Source organism: Eschrichtius robustus, chromosome 15 (assembly GCF_028021215.1).
Source record: "Eschrichtius robustus isolate mEscRob2 chromosome 15, mEscRob2.pri, whole genome shotgun sequence".
Taxonomy (NCBI): domain Eukaryota; kingdom Metazoa; phylum Chordata; class Mammalia; order Artiodactyla; family Eschrichtiidae; genus Eschrichtius; species Eschrichtius robustus.
This window is the reverse complement of record NC_090838.1, coordinates 30964570-30981367: the sequence shown is the minus strand read 5'-3', so window position 1 is coordinate 30981367 and position 16798 is coordinate 30964570. Positions and strand designations below refer to the sequence as shown.

General features: G+C 34.4%; 1 protein-coding gene across 2 annotated transcripts in view; it reads right to left on the bottom strand.

Moving 5' to 3' along the window:
• The window catches only part of RMDN2 (regulator of microtubule dynamics 2), an 82472-nt gene that overhangs the window by 47742 nt on the left and 17932 nt on the right, over positions 1 to 16798 (bottom strand). The gene's annotated exons all lie outside the window — the stretch shown is intronic.

Sequence of the window (16798 nt, the reverse complement as noted above, 5' to 3'; positions counted from 1 at the left end):
TCAGCAGGCACTCAGGTATATATATTAAATATATATATAATATACATCTATACACACATATGTATGTATTTATATATATACGGATGCACACACACACATATGTTAATTTGTAGTTCAAGACGATGTTCTAACTCTTAGCTTAGTCTTTAAAAATTCATGCTGCCTCCCACATTTCCTTTTTGGTGGCATACAATGCAAACTATTTGTTTTCATTTATTTACACACTGTTCTGTTCTAAAAAGATTTTAAGGAGGTATATAAGGATATATAACATATAAGAGAACAAATCAGAAGAGGTAGGAAAAGATAAAAACAAGGCCAAATGTGAATGAGGTCAATAAAAAAGTACATATACTTTAGATATCTATACCCTTGCTACAAGGCACACAAATGTGGTTCTACATCTTCCAGCAGCTAAAGCAGTCACAGTTCCCAACAGATACTAACAAAGATAGAAATGAAGCAAGTTCTTGAGAGAAATGCACTTTTTTCCAATAATAAGACTCAAATTTCCTTCAAAGTCCTTACAAAGAAGACACTATGTGAAATGATGCTCAACTTCTTCAACAACATTATCAGTGGCAACTTCATTCTTCTAATTGCTCAAACCAAAAAACTTAGAATCATCCTTGACTTCTTTGTCTCTCCTAAGCAACATTCAGAAATTCCTGTTAGTTCTATCTTCAAAATATATCCAGAACCCAGCCACCTCTCACCACCTTTACCCGCTACTCCCCTGGTCTAGACCACCATCACGTTATCTGGATTATTGCAATGGCCTCCTATCATGTCTCCCTGCTTTAGTCCTTGACCATTGTAGTTTATTCTCAACATAGGAGCCAGAATGGTCCTTTAAAAAGCTGAATCAGATCATGTCACCCTTTGCTCAAAACCTTCCAGTGGATGACCAAATCAGAGTAAAAACCTAAGTCCTTAGAGTTGTCTACATAATCTAGTCCAATACCTCTGACTTCATCTCCTACCACTCTCCTGCTTGCTCAGCACTCCAGGAACTCTGGCTTCCTTGATATTCCTTGAACACATCAGTCATGTTCCTGCTTTAACATCTGTATTTGCTGTCCTTCTGCCTGTTATGTTCTCCACTGGATAGCCACATAATTTACTTCCTCACCTGTTTCACACACTTGTTCAAACGTAACCTTCATATTATTGCAGATGATACGATTATTTACATAGAACATATTAAAAAAACCCTACAAATTATGAGACTAATAGAGTTTAGCAGGTTGGCTGCATATAAGATTAAAATATGAAAGTGAGTTTCATTTTTAATATATTAGCAGCCAAAAGCCTAAAAAACAAAATTATATAAAATACTTTACTTACAATGATCTCAGAGAATATCAGACACCCAGGAATAAATCTAATAAAACATATGTAAAAATTCTATGGAGAATATCATAAAAGATATATTAAAAGCTGTTTATAAAAGAACCTAAATTCACGGAAAAATATATCATGTTCATGGCTGGAAACAACTAATATTATAAATAAGTAAATTCTCTCCAGATTAATTCAATGTAATTCCAATTTTATAAACCTCACCATAAATTTCATAGAATTTAATAAGATGATTCTAAAAGTTACATGAAAAGGTAAAGAGCCGAGAATAGTCAAAGCACTGTTAAGAAAGAGAGCAGGGAGAGAAGACTTACCTCACCAGATATTAGGACCTATCATGCAGCTATAATAATTAAAGACAGTGTGCTATTGGTACAAGGATAGATGAGTGACTGAGAGAACAGAACAGAGCCAAGAAACAGCCTCATACACAAATGAAAGTGTGATATATGATAGATGTGGCATGTCAGATTAGTGAGAAGTTAACAGACTGAGCTGGAAAAAAATGGTTATCTCTAAGGAAAAGGTTGAAATTGAATCTCTGTCTTATAATATTAAAAAATAACTCTAAGGTATAAGGATGGTATAAGGAATTAAGTGTTAAAAATAAGTTTTTAAACTCTAAATGGAAAATATAGGTGAATAACTTTTAGTCCTTGGGGCAAGAAATTTTCTTAACCAAAATACAAAAGCATTAGCTATAAATGATTATTAATGATTATTCATTATGAATGATTAACCAATTTGACTATATTAAAATGAAAAACTGTTGCTAATCAAAAGATATTTTCAAAAATGCAAAAACACAAATTAAAAACCAGGAATATTTTGTAACACGCACAACTGGAGAACATTAATATCAAGAATACATAAATATTTTCTAAAATTCAATGAAAAAGATACAATAAATGCAACAGAAATAAGCTCAAAAGAGGTTTTCCCAAATGAAAAAATACATATAGCCAATAAACATAAGAAAAGATGTTCAACATTCACTAGCGATCAGAGAAATACAAATCAGGACCACAGAGAGATATTATTGACACCTGCTTCATTTACAAAATTAAAAAATCTGACAATACCAAATGTTGGAGAGGAAGTCAATCCACGGATCTTATGTGAATGTAAACTGGTGAAACCAGCTGGGAAAGCGCTTTGGCATCATCTATTAATATTGAACTTCCACATATCTGAGGACTCAGCAACCAAGTCTCTGGCACATGTACAAAAGGAGGTAGGTGTAAGAACATAGACAACAGTACTTTCACAATAGCAAACCCCAGGAAACAACTGAAATGCCCAGTCAAGAGAGTGGATGAATATTACCCAGCAGTCAAAATGAAAGAAATCCAGTGATGTGCAAAATAGGGAAGACTCTTAACAAACTTATATTAAGTGGAAAAATAAGCTCTTAAAATTATATACGGGCTTCCCTGGTGGCGCAGTGGTTGGGAGTCTGCCTGCCAGTGCAGGGGACACGGGTTCGAGCCCTGGTCTGGGAGGATCCCACATGCCGCGGAGCAGCTGGGCCCGTGAGCCACAACTACTGAGCCTGCGCGTCTGGAGCCTGTGCTCCGCGACAAGAGAGGCCGTGACAGTGAGAGGCCCGCACACCGCGATGAAGAGTGGCCCCCACTTGCCGCAACTGGAGAAAGCCCTCGCACAGAGACGAAGACCCAACACAGCCAAAAATAAATGGATAAATAAATAAATAATAAAAATAAGGAATTCCTTTAAAAAAAAAATTATATACAACATGATCCCCTTTCCATAAAACAATCAAAATTCAATGTTATTTTTAAGGAATACACACATATGCAATAAAATTATATAAAAAGGACAGCAAGGAATGAACAATATAGATTATAGACTCAGGATGATAGTTACCCTCAGGTGAGGGGAGGCAGGGAGCCAAATGGTTTCATAGATGCTTATTACACTATTTATAATAACAAACTAAATAAATGAGCAAAAGTGGCACATGCATGCACCAGTAATCAGTGTTTGCATGAGCTAAAGACAGTTTTTAGTCCAATTCTATGCACCTGAGGTATAGTAAGAAAATAATAACGAAAAGAAAGTAACTGGTTTAATATCAGACAATATTATTTAAACTAAAACCCACTACATTGTACAATTTAGAAGGGTGATTTTATGGTTTATGATTAATATCTCAATAAAGATGTTATTTTTATAAGAAAAAAACTGAATATTCCTATAGCCATTAAATAAATTAAATCAGAATTTATATATATATTCTAGTAGAGAGAGATAGATAGAGAGAAGGGGGGGACACAGATAGCTATATAGTGAGCTCTATCAATATATGCAAAGAATTACTCAAATTCTTCTAAGGAATTGAAAAAGAGGAAACATTTCTCACCTCATTTTATGAAGCTAGTAAAACTAATACCAAAATCAAACAAGTATAGTATAATAGGAAATGAAAATTATAGGCCAATTTCACATATAAACATAGATGCAAAAATCCTCCAAAATATCAACCAAAAAACTTCAACACACATGAGAGAATGCATTGTAACCAAATTGAGTTTCTCTCACTAATTACAAGCACAGTTAACATTAGAAAATTTCTCTAGCATAACAGATAAAAAGAGAAAAACTATATGATCATTTTAGTGGTTACCAAAAAAATTTTTTTCAGTAAATCAACACCATTTCAGCACAAAAGAAATACCAAATGCATAAACAAGGAATAGAACTTCTTATAATAGAATATAAACCAAAAACTATGATTACAGTTCATATGTAATGATGAAATATTATAAGCATTTTCCTTAAAATCAGAAATAGAAAAGGATGTCCAACATTGCTGCTTCTACTTAGCATGGTACTGCAGGTCCTGTTAGCACAATATTAAAAGAAAAACAAAAAAAAAATTTATAAGAATTGGGAAAGAAGAAACAGAACTGTTATTATTTGAAGATTATTCAGTAGAAAGAAAACCTAGCTCCCCTTCCACCCAGCAAGGACACAGCAAGAAACTGTCTATGAACCAGAAAGTAGGATTTCACCAGATACCGAATCTGCTGTAACCTTGATCTTGGGCTTCCCAGCCTCCAGAACTGTGAAAAAGAAATTTCTGTTGTTTATAAGCCACCCAGTCTATGCTACTTGGTTATAGCAGCTCAAACAAAGACACTATTCAATATTAAAAAAAAAAAAAAAAAAAAAAAAAGAAAGAAGATCTAACAGAATTTACAGATAAGTAAATAAAACTACTATTTATGATCAATTATGTTCCTATATCTATAGAACAAGTTACAAAATGTAATTTTATAAAATATAGCATTTACATACTGTAGGAATATATACAGGAAAAACACACAGTACATAGGAAAAATTCCACAAGAGGTTTTTAAGACTTTTTTATAGAAAATTACAAAATATCATCTGAGAACATTAATGTGCCTAAATAAATGGAAAAAGATATCATATCCACTGACAGGAAAACTTAACATTAAAACAATTTCATATGGCACTAAACTAATCTACAGTTTTAATGCAATTCCAATCAAAACCACAATGGTGTTTTTCTGTGGAACTTACATGACTCTAAAATTAATATGGAAGGACAACTGTAGGAAGAACCAAGACACTACCCAAAGCAATATACAGATTCACTGCAATCCCTATCAAATTACCAATGGCATTTTTCACAGAACTGTAACAAAAAATTATAAAATTTGTATGGAAACACAAAAGACCCCGAATAGCCCAAATAATCTTGAGAATGAAGAACAGAGCTGGAGGAATCATGTGCCCTGATTTCAGACTATACTACAAAGCTACAGTAATCAAAACAGTATGATACTGGCACAAAAACATACACAGAGATTAATGGAACAGAAGAAAGAGCCCAGAAATAAGCCCTCACACTTATGGTCAATTAATCAATGACAAAGAAGGCAAGAATATACAATGGAGAAAAGACAGTCTCTTCAATAAGTGGTGCTGGGAAAACTGGACAGCTACCTGTAATAGAACATTCTCTAAAACCATATACAAAAATAAACTCAAAATGGATTAAAGACCTAAATGTAAGACCAGATACTATAAAACTCCTAGAGGAAAACATAGGCAGAACACTCATTGACATAAATTGCAGCAATATTTTTTTTGGATCCGTCTCCTAGAGTAATGGAAATAAAAACAAAAATAAACAAATGGGACCTAATTAAACTTAAAGGCTTTTGCACAGCAAAGGAAACCATAAACAAAATGAAAAGACAACCTATGGACTGGGAGAAAATATTTGCAAACAATACTGCTGACAAGGGATTAATTCCCAAAATATACAAACAGCTCATACAGCTTAATATCAAAAAAAAAAAAAAACCTAATCAGAAAATGGGCAGAAGACCTAAGTAAACATTTCTCCAAAGAAGACATATAGATGGCCAACAGGTACGTGAAAAAATGCTCAATATCGCTAATTATTAGAGAAATGCAAATCAAAACTACAGTGGGATATCACCTCACACCAGTCAGAATAGCCATCATTAAAGAGTCTACAAATAATAAATGCTGGAGACATGGAGAAAAAGGAACCCTCCTACACTGTTGGTGGGAATGTAAATTTGTGCAGCCACTATGGAGAACAGTATGGAGGTTCCTTAAAAAACTAAAAATTGAGTTACCATATGATCCTGCAATCCCAGTCCTGGGCACATATCTGGAGAAAACTCTAATTTGAAAAGACACATGCACCCCAATGTTCAGAGCAGTATTATTTACAGTAGCCAAGACATGGAAGCAACCTAAATGTCCATCAACAGATGAATGGATAAAGAAGATGTGGTATATATATATACAATGCAATATTACTCAGCCATAAAAAAGAATGTAATAATGCCATTTGCAGCAACATGGATAGACCATGTTAAGTGAAGTAAGTCAGACAGAGGAATACAAATATCATATGATATCACTTATTTGTGGAATCTAAAAAAAATGACTCAAATGAATTTATTTACAAAACAGAAAAAGACTCACAGACATAGAAAACAAAGTTACGGTTACAAAAGGGGATGGGGGTGGGGGAGTGAGGTAAATTAGGAAGTTTGGGATTAACATATACATACTACTACATGTAAAATAGGTAAGCAAAAAGGACCCAATATACAGCAGAGGGAACTATACTCAATATCTTATAATAACATACAATGGAAAAGAATATATTTGCATAACTGAATCACTTTGCTGTACACTCGAAACAACCACAACATTGTATACCTCAATATATACAATATATAGGTAAATATACCTCAAAAAAAAATTTTTTTTAAAAAAGAGAGAGAGAAAAAAAAAGAAGAGCCAAGACAATTTTAAAGAACAGATATCAGGACTATAGTATAAAAGATAAAACAATGGTAAGTGAATGTGGTATTGGCATAACAGCAGACAAACTGGCCAACAAAACGAAAGACAACAACTAGTTTAGTCTCTTCTCCACATTAAAAAAAATCCAAGTGTGGAAAAATTGTTCTCCTATTTTGAACATGAATCTTCTACTTATAATTGGGCATTTATTAAAAATTATCAGAAAGTTTTAAAAGCAAACTTTAAAAGTAGGGCATACCTAAATATGCCTGGGAAAATTCACAACATATGTATTAACTTTGTGCTGAACTTAGATTTGTACTGGGGCCAAAAAAAAAAAAAAAAAAGGCATTTCATAGGTTATCTGCTGTCAATCTTCCAACACTCTTTCAGCAGGCCAGGAAAAGTTCACCCTCAAATGTCAAATTTATCGATACTTACAAACATTCATCTCCTAGTAGACTTTTCTGGCCTATCTTCTGCTCCAAATTTGACTAAGAACTGTGCCATTTTTCCATATCTCTTCATTGCTGCACAATCAATTACTTGCCTTAATAGCAAAAACAGCATATCTGCAGGCATAGTTGCATTATTTAAAGAGAAAATGACTTTATTTGCATCAGAGTTGCATCAGAGTTGCATCAGAATAGGCAAAAACATCCCTGGCTACAGTACTGTGGCCTCTCTCCATATCAGGCATCCTGATTTAGTTCCCTTTGCCTAGCCTTACCTAACACCTCATTCTTCCCACTTTTCTTTTTTCAAAAGATAGATACTAAGAGATAAGAGAGACTGATGTCAGCAAGATGATGGACTAGGAAACTCTATGCCCTCATTCCTCCATGGATACACTAAACAAACAACAACAGACAGATTGCAACAGTTTTGTGGGAGATCTAAAAGGTAGTCAAGGATGTGCAGCAACCAAGTAAACGCCCAATCAAGAAAAATCCATATTCAAAATGGTAGAAAACTTCATGGTGTTTTTTCTCACCCTTACCTCATCCTTCCCTGGCATGGCACAGCATGGCTGGGAAGAAGTCATGCAATTCTCGGCTCCTCCCCTGGGACAAAAGGAAAAGAATGGATCTTGTTTGCAATGTTCTGGGATGTTGAGGGGCTTCCCAGGAAACTGGTGTCTGTTTAGCTTGACTTAGAGCTCAGACAGAAATGAAGGCATAGTATGGACATCAGATTGGAGGCCACTGAATGCTGTGGCAGTCACTATGGCATGTTAGAGCTACAGGGGGACTGTAGACTCATGGGTGCCTAGGTGCAAGAGATTATGGGGAGAGGAATACTATAGGACACCTAAGGCACCAAGAAGAACAGGAGTCAGATTCTTATTGAAAAAGATATTTAAAAACAGTTATGTATGGGGGAAATTGGGGGAAAAGCACATATACAGGCCGAGGGAAAACTAATGCCTAGAAAAGACCTGAGAAGCCCTTAAGCCTTCACACTGGGCTAATTAGTGGGTCTTCCCTGCATAGAGTCAGTCTACAAAGGCTAGGATAGATGGCTATTTTTTCAAATGTGCAATTTTCAACAAAATATCACAAAGTATACAAAGAAACAGGGAAAGATGACCCATTCAAATGAACAAAATAAACTTCCAGAACCTGACTCTAAAGAAATACAGGCTTTGGACTTACTGAGACAACAATTTTAAAACAACAGTCTTAAATATGCTCAAAGAGCTAAAGGAAAAAATGGAGAGAGAACAAAAGGAAATCAGGAAAACAAGTACATGAACAAAATGAGACTATCAACAAAGAGCTAGAAATTATTAAAAAAAAAAAAAAAAAAAAGAACCAACAGAAATTTTGGAGCTTAAAAAGCAATAACTTGAGAAATTCACTAGAGAGGATCAACAAAATACTTGAACAAACAGAAGAATCAGCAAATTTGAAGACAGAGCACTTAAAATTCTTAAGTCTGAAGAGTCAAAAGAAAAAAGAATGAAGAAAAGTGAATAGAGCCTAAGAGACTTTATGGAACATCATAAATAGGGCCAATATATATATTATGAGAGTCCCAGAAGGAGAAGAAAGAAAGGGGCAGACAGCTTATTTTGAAAAATAATGACCAAAAACTCCCCAAATTTGAGGAAAGACATGGATATACAAATACAAGAAGGTCAATTAATTCCAAATAGGATAAACTCAAAGAGATTCACACCAAGACACATACTCAGACTGAAGAAAGTTCAAGATAAATCTTAAAAATCTTGAAAGCAGCAAGAGAAAAGCAAATCATTATAAAAAGAGTGATCCTCAATAAAATTACCACAGGGTTTCTCAGGAGAAACCTTGTAGACCTAAAGGCAGTGGGATGATATATTTAAAGTGCTGAAAGGAAAACACTGTCAACCAAGAATTCTATATCCAGGAAAACTGTCTTTGAAAAAATGATACAGAAATTAAGACATTCCCAAATAAACAAAAAAATGAGGGCGCTCATTACCTCTAGACCTGCCTTACAAGAAATGCTAAAGGGAGTCCTTCAAGTTGAAACAAAAGGACATTTAGCAGTAGTAACTTGAAGACATATGAAAATATAGCTTTCTGATAAAGGTAAATATGTGGTTAAACATAAAAATCAGTATTATTGTAATTCTGGTTCATAATTCCACTTTTTATTCTTTTACAGTATTTAAAAGAGAAAAGCATAAAAATAATGAGAAATCTATGTTAACAGTTATAAAACATATAACGATGCAATTTGTGACATCAATAACATAAATGGGGGAGTGGAGCTGTAAAGGAGAAAGTTTTTATATGCAGTTGAAGTTAAGTTGGTATCAGTTTAAAACAGATTGCTATAACTTTAGGATGTTATACATAATACCCATGCTAAACACAAATATCTATAGAATACACGTAAATGAGAAAGGAATAAAAAAAAGTGTCACTATAAAAATCAAGTAAACACAAAGGTAGGCAGTAAGGGAGGAAATGAAGGACCAAAAGGTATAAGACATATGGAAAACAAATAATAAAAAGGCAACAGTGAGTCCTTCCCTATAGTAATTACTTTAAATGTAAATGGAGTAAATTCTCCAATCAAAAGACACAGATTGGTAGAATGGATAAAAAAAAAAATCAGGATCAACTGTATGCTGTCTATAAAAGACTCACTTTAGAACTAAGGACACATATGGGTTGAAAGTAAAAAGATGAAAAAAGATATTCCATGTAAATAATAACCAAAAGAGAACAAGGGTGGCTATACTAATATCAGATAAAATTAACTGTAAGTCTAAAACTTATATGAGACAAAGAAGAACATTTTATAATTACAAAAGATTCAATTCAACAAGAATATATAACAATAATAAACATATATGCACTAAACATTAGAGCTACTAAATATATGAAGCAAACATTGACATAATTGAAGGGAGGAATAGACAGCAACATAATAATAGTTGGAGACTTCAATATCTCATTTTCAGTAATGGTTGGAACAATCAAACAGAAGATCAATAAAGAAACAGAGGACCTGAATATCATTATAGACCAACTTGACCTAACACACATATACTAAATACTCCACTCAACAATAGCAGAACACATTTTTTTTCTCAAATGCACATAGAACATTCTCCAGGATAGATCATATGTTAGGCCACAAAACAAGTCTTAATAAATCTTAAAAGATGAAAATCATACCAAGTATCTTTTCTGATTGTAATGAGATGAAACTAAAAATCAACAGCAGAAGGAAAACTGGAAAATCCACAAATGTGTGGAAATTAAACAACACACTATTAAACAACCAATGGGTCAAAGAAGAAATCACTAGGGAAATTAGCAAATATCTTGTGTCAAAAGAAAATGAAAACACAACATATCAAAATGTATAAGGTGTAGTGAAAGCAGTGCTAAGGGGGAAACTTATAGCTGTGAAATGCTTACGTTAAAAAGAAAGGTCTCAGATCAACAACCTAAATTTACACCTTAAGGAACTAGAAAAAGAGCAAACTAAACCCAAAGCTAGCAGGAAAGAAATAATAAAGATTAGATCAGAAATAAACACAATAGAGGGTAAAAAAACATAAAATCAATGAAACCAAGAGCTGGTTCTTCAAAGATTAACAAAACTGACAAACCTTAAGCTAGCTTGACTAAGAAAAGAGGAGAGGAGAATCAAATAATTAAAATCAGAAATGAAACAGGGTATATCACTACCAATGTTACAAAAATAAAAAGGATTATAAGAGACTACAGTGAAGGATAGTATGCCAACAACTGGATAATCTAGATGAAATGGACAAATTCCTAGAAACACACAACATACCAATACTGCATCAGGGAGAAATAGAAAATCTGAACAGATCTATAACTAGCAAAGAAACTGAGTCAGTTATCAAAAACCTCCCAGCAAGGAAAAGCCTAGGGTCACATGGCTTCACTGGTGAATTCCACCAAACATCTTGAAAAAACAAAGTTAGAGGTCTTACACTTCCTGATCTTAAAACTTATTACAAAGTTACAGTAATCAAAATGGTGTGTAATGGCATAAAGTCAGACATATACATGAAAGAAATAGAATAGAGAGTGCAGAAGTAAACCCTCACATACACGGTCAAATGACTTTTGACATCGGTGCCAAGAGCAATCAATGGGAAAGAACAGTCTCTTAAAGAAATGGTGCTGGGAAAACTGGATATTCACATGTAAAAGAATGATGTTGGATCCCTACCTTATACTATATACAAAAATTAACTCAAAATGGATCAAAGACCTAAGGGTAAAATCCAGAACTATAAAACTCTTAGGAGAAGACATAGGGGAAAAGCTTCATGGCATTGTACTTGGCAATGATTTCTTGGATATGACACCAAAAGCACAGGCAACAAAATAAAAAATAAACTGAACATCAAAATTAAAAACTTCTGTGCATCAAAGGACACAATCAACAGTGAAAGGCAACCCACACAATGGGCGAAAATGCATATCAAAACCACAATGAGATACCACCTCACACTCATTAAGATGGTTATTATCAAAAAACCAAAAAACAAGTGCTGGCAAGGATGTGAAGAAATTGGAATCCTCGTGCATTCTTAGAGGAATACAAAATGGCGCAGTTACTATGGAAAAAAGCATGGCAGTTCCTCAAAAAATTAAAAATAGAATTAACATATAATTCTGGGTATATAACCGAAAGAATTGAAAGCAGGGTCTGGAAGAGATATTTATACACTCACGTTCATAGCAGCATTATTCACAATAGCCAAAAGGTAGCAGCAACCAAAGTGTCCATCAACAGATGAATGACTAAGCAAAATGTGGTATATACATACAATGGAATACTATTCGGCCTTAAAAAAGAAGGAAATTCTAACACATGCTACAACATGAATGAACCTTGAGAACACTATGCTAAGTGAAATAAGCCAGTCACAAAAAGACAAATACTATACAATTCCACTTATATATGGTACCTAGAGGAATCAAATTTACAGAGACTGAAAGTAGAATAGCAGTTGTCAGAGGCTAGGGGAAGAGAAGATTGGGGAGTTATTGCTTAATGGGTGTAGAATTTCACCGTTACAACATGAAAAGAGTTCTAAAGATAGATGATCATGATGGTTGTACAACAGTATGAATATACTTAATGCCAGTGAACTTAAAAATGTTTAAGATGATAAATTTTGTTATATGTATTTCACCACAACTAAAAAATTAAAATAGAAAAAAAATCATGATACATGCTAAAAGGAGGAGAAAAACACAAAAGTAAAAATATCTTAGTACAATGATATAAATTTAGGGGGCATTTTATTATGACAAATAATTGAAAATAATACAAATTTCTTTCCTCTACAAAAACCAATTATATTCTAAGTATTTTTAATTGCTTATATGCACTTTGTATTTGTTATTGTGATAAATATATTTATAAACTTTGCTTAATATAATGGAAAAAATTTAAATTTTCACATCAAAAATAAAATTTTGGAGACACTTTTTAAAATAAAAATTCTATAAAAATTTCGGAAAAAAATCTGAAAATTTTCACTTTTAAAAATAAAAATACAAACTCTGATTTCAGAGTTTTCTGAATTCTCAGACATATACATAAACAAACGTGTATTAAACCTAATTAAAATATCTGGTTTCAATATAGTCTGCCTATTTCCACTACAATATGTTTTTACTTATGATTTGATCCTCGTACTAGTAAAAACATTGTCTATCAGGGGGATGTCTGGCATGAGCTATAGCTAGCAAAGCTGATATAAGTGGGAATTTGTGAACTGATGAATATAGCTCTATAGATTATAGAGGAATACTATTTTAATGATTAGAGTAGAATAAAAGAAGACGTTAAACTCTCAAAGACTGTAATACATTTAGAAGACCTAAAGCTTCATGTTATTTTCAGCCCACAAAAGTATTACAGTAGTCACTCAGAAATTTGGGACTAGTCAATCTACAAGCAGTAAATCTGTTAAAAGCCTGAAACAGATGAATAATCTTTGGTTTCCGTACTCCAATAACGTTAATAAACTATCTTTCAAAACATACGGAAATTAAAGTTAAGTTTAGACTGCAATGTAGAGCTCTTTTTCAGAATATGCAGTGAAGTTTCGTAAGGGAGGAGACCTCTATGAAAACTGAGCAGTGATTTCTACAGACTGTACAGTATGCCTGGTGCGAAAGCTTCTGATCTGAGCTGCCCTTCTAAGAGAGGGTAACGTCTGAGGTGGCCTTATTTTCGGAATTTCTTTAGGTGAAGATTTGTCTTCATCTTCGGACGAGATAGCATTGTTTTCGTCTTCAAAGGGATCTGAGGTAACTCCATTTTGAGACGGGGTAAAGCTTCTAGCATTTTTATAAAACGAAGTAAATCCAACATTATGGAGAACAGGGAAAGTTACACTTTGAGAGGGATGATGTTGCACCACAGCTGGAGAATTATTTCTACTGCGACTCTGAAAAGCAGGATGAAAGGCATTGCTCCTTCACTGGTCTCTTTCTTGCATATCACTGGCAACTCCATGTTGTTGAGAGGAATCGGAAGTAATAGTTGGAAAAGTAAGCATGGCCGCTGTGCATTGACAGATGCTAGCAACAGTGTTCCGACAGGCTGAGGAATTAGCTTTTGTTTCAGAATTCATAAAATATTTAGTGTTATATTCAGGAGAATAAGAGCTTATATATTTTCCAGCATCGGTAATACTCAAGCTTTTAGAAATGATTTCAATTTCATTTGGATTAAATATGCATTGACTTCCTGATGGAGGATCAAAAAAAGTACTAGCACTCTGGTAACAGGAAATTGTATTTAGTTTGGGGGCAGAGAAAAGACTTCTGGATCTAAAGCGAAAATGTTCCGAGGGCGATTTTAAATCACCGAAGCTTCTTTTCTCTTCAGAATCAAAGTTAGCTCTACTTTGTCCACAATGAAGGGAAGCACTGCTTTGCTGAAATTTAGCAAATAAAGAATGTCTTCTTCCAAAGAAAGATGAGTAAGAAGATGTATTTGCTGAAGAAGAAGAAATTTTACTTCCTCTAGGTGAACTGCCTCTATGCATGAAAGGAGGATAAGCTGCTTTAAAATCAAGAGATGCTGGTGGTTGCATAATAGAAGAGGCTCCAGGGTGCAGGGGCTCTGAAGAAACTTGATCTGCAGCACATTTTGGTTCGAAGCTCTGGTCTTCTTTGCAGCAGCTAGAGTGAGAAAAGTGTGAAATGAGGAAAAACAATAGGGAGTACAGGTGGAAACCTGCCAAGCCTCCTGAAGAATAATGGCCACCTTATCAATATGGAAACAACATAAGAAATTAAGACAGCTGAAGTTGGTAGCCACATAGATGTATCCAAAAGAATGCCTAAGTCTCAAAGATTATTGCTAACTACCTACACAGTACCTGCCCACTACATTAAACCTTGGGAAGATAAATTGAAAGACTCAGGGAAGCAGGCACAAAGAAAAGTAAGGGAAAACATACGAGAGGGCACCAAAACAAAAGGATTCCCTGAAAGTAAAGGTAGAACTTCCCTGTCTTGAAAATAATTAAGTGATAATATCTGTTTGAGACTATTAAACTACTATATTTAAAGGGGTTAATAAGTACAATAAATTTATACCCTGCTGACTAACACGTTTTAAAATATTAACCATGGATAAAGCAGAACCTCTCTGGAGAGAATATTTCAGATAAATATCCAGATATTCCAGATATTCAGTTATTGTGGGAAACTAAAGGAAACATTAAAGCTTGGTTTATGAGGATTTCAATGTTCTTTAGCACATGAAACATATGGAGAAGTGTTTTTTTATTTTTAAAGGCTTACCTTAAGTATTGTCCCATACTGAATTTAATCCAAAGTAAATCTCTCCCTTCCTTTCTAAGCCATCATCTTTAAGCCATAAAATGCCCTGTGTAGATGGAACAGGTTAGAAGCTGAATGCTTAAGCTGCATGTAGAACTAACATGGCAATAACACAGAATATGATGATAGCAGATTCTAGAATCTAATGACATCAGTTTAGATTAAAATTGTTCTGTGGCTCATCTCTCGGAAAAGCTGCAATTCATGTGACTATGGAACGTGTATTCTAACTGCATTATGTTCAAGGAGACAGCCAACAAATCAAGGGACAAGGAAACAGCAGGATGGAAGCAGTAACATATATGATCTCTGTACAATCCTTTACTTGGAACTCTCTAACTAGCTGCCCTCCACACCCCTAGCCTACTAGCTCATTCTTCTTTCACTTGAACACTTTTTACCCCAAGGTTTTACATCCTCCCGTGATATGGAAAAGTTACTGTTACAGACTTTGGTCTGAAGATATATTAAAAAGAAAAAAAAAAAAAAAAAAAAGAAAGCCTCAGTAGCAAATGTCACTGCCCCCCAAATGAAACAAGCTAAATTTACCTTGGCAGTAAAGCGTGCCATCTGATTACATGGGCCAGTTGCACAGATTATGGAGATCTGCTGTGCCACTGTTTATAACCCCTTGAAACAACTTAAACCCATTTTAAGACGAGATTAACAGAGCTACTAGAAAAGGAATATTGCCCTCTCCTTTTCCAAAACAACTTGGAGAACTGTCTATATAAGAGGTATATGTGTATAGCCACCTATGACATAAAACATACCCTCAAATATATATATTTTAACTTCTCAATATCCTGTACACCCTACTACAACCCCCTGTTTTTTTGTTCCCTTTCTAACAACCTTCTTTGGGAAACCCTTGAACAAATCCCCCTTCAGAGGCTGAAAGCTCTCTAATTCTCACCATACAATCGTCAGTTTGTAATTTGATTTTACCCAACACACAAGCTAATGAATTAATCTGTTCCTGTTTCATGGTTGCTGGCAGAAGACACACGATTCTTGTGTAAGAGACCGAGGACTTTATTACTCACAGCAAATTAAGCAATGTGATCACCAGCTTATTTATGTTGGTTCTCCTTGACCTCAGGACCCACAAGGGCAATGCATAGGGCCCAGACACTCTTACATTCGCAGTGAGCTGCATTTCAAAGAAAGCAACACTGAGCTTAGGGAATCCCCCGCTTTTATAGCAAGCAGTAACCAAATCTGCTGTTGGTCCAGAAGGGAAACGTTACCTCATTCCTCAAGGCTTCTCGCCACAAACCAGAGAAATGGCCTGGATAAAGAGTGGTTACACAGACCTTACCCCCTTCACAAAAATTAACTCAAATTGGGTCACAGACCTAAATATAAAATGTAAAACTATGAAGCTCCTAGAAGATAACATAGAAGAAAACCTAGATAAATTTGGTTATGGCAATGACTTTTTAAGTACAATACCAAAGGCATGATCCATGAAAGAAATAATTGATAAGCTTCTGCTCTGTGAAAGATAATGTCAAGAAAATGAGAAGCTACAGACTGAAAGTATTTGCAAAATACACATCTGAAAAAGGACGGTTATCCAAAATATACAAAGAACTCTTAAAACTCAACCATAAGAAAATGAACAATCTCATTTAAAAATGGGCCAAAGACCTTAACAGATACCTCACCAAAGAAGATATGCAGATGGAAAATAAGCATATGAAAAGATCCTTCACATCATATGTCATTAGAGAAATGTA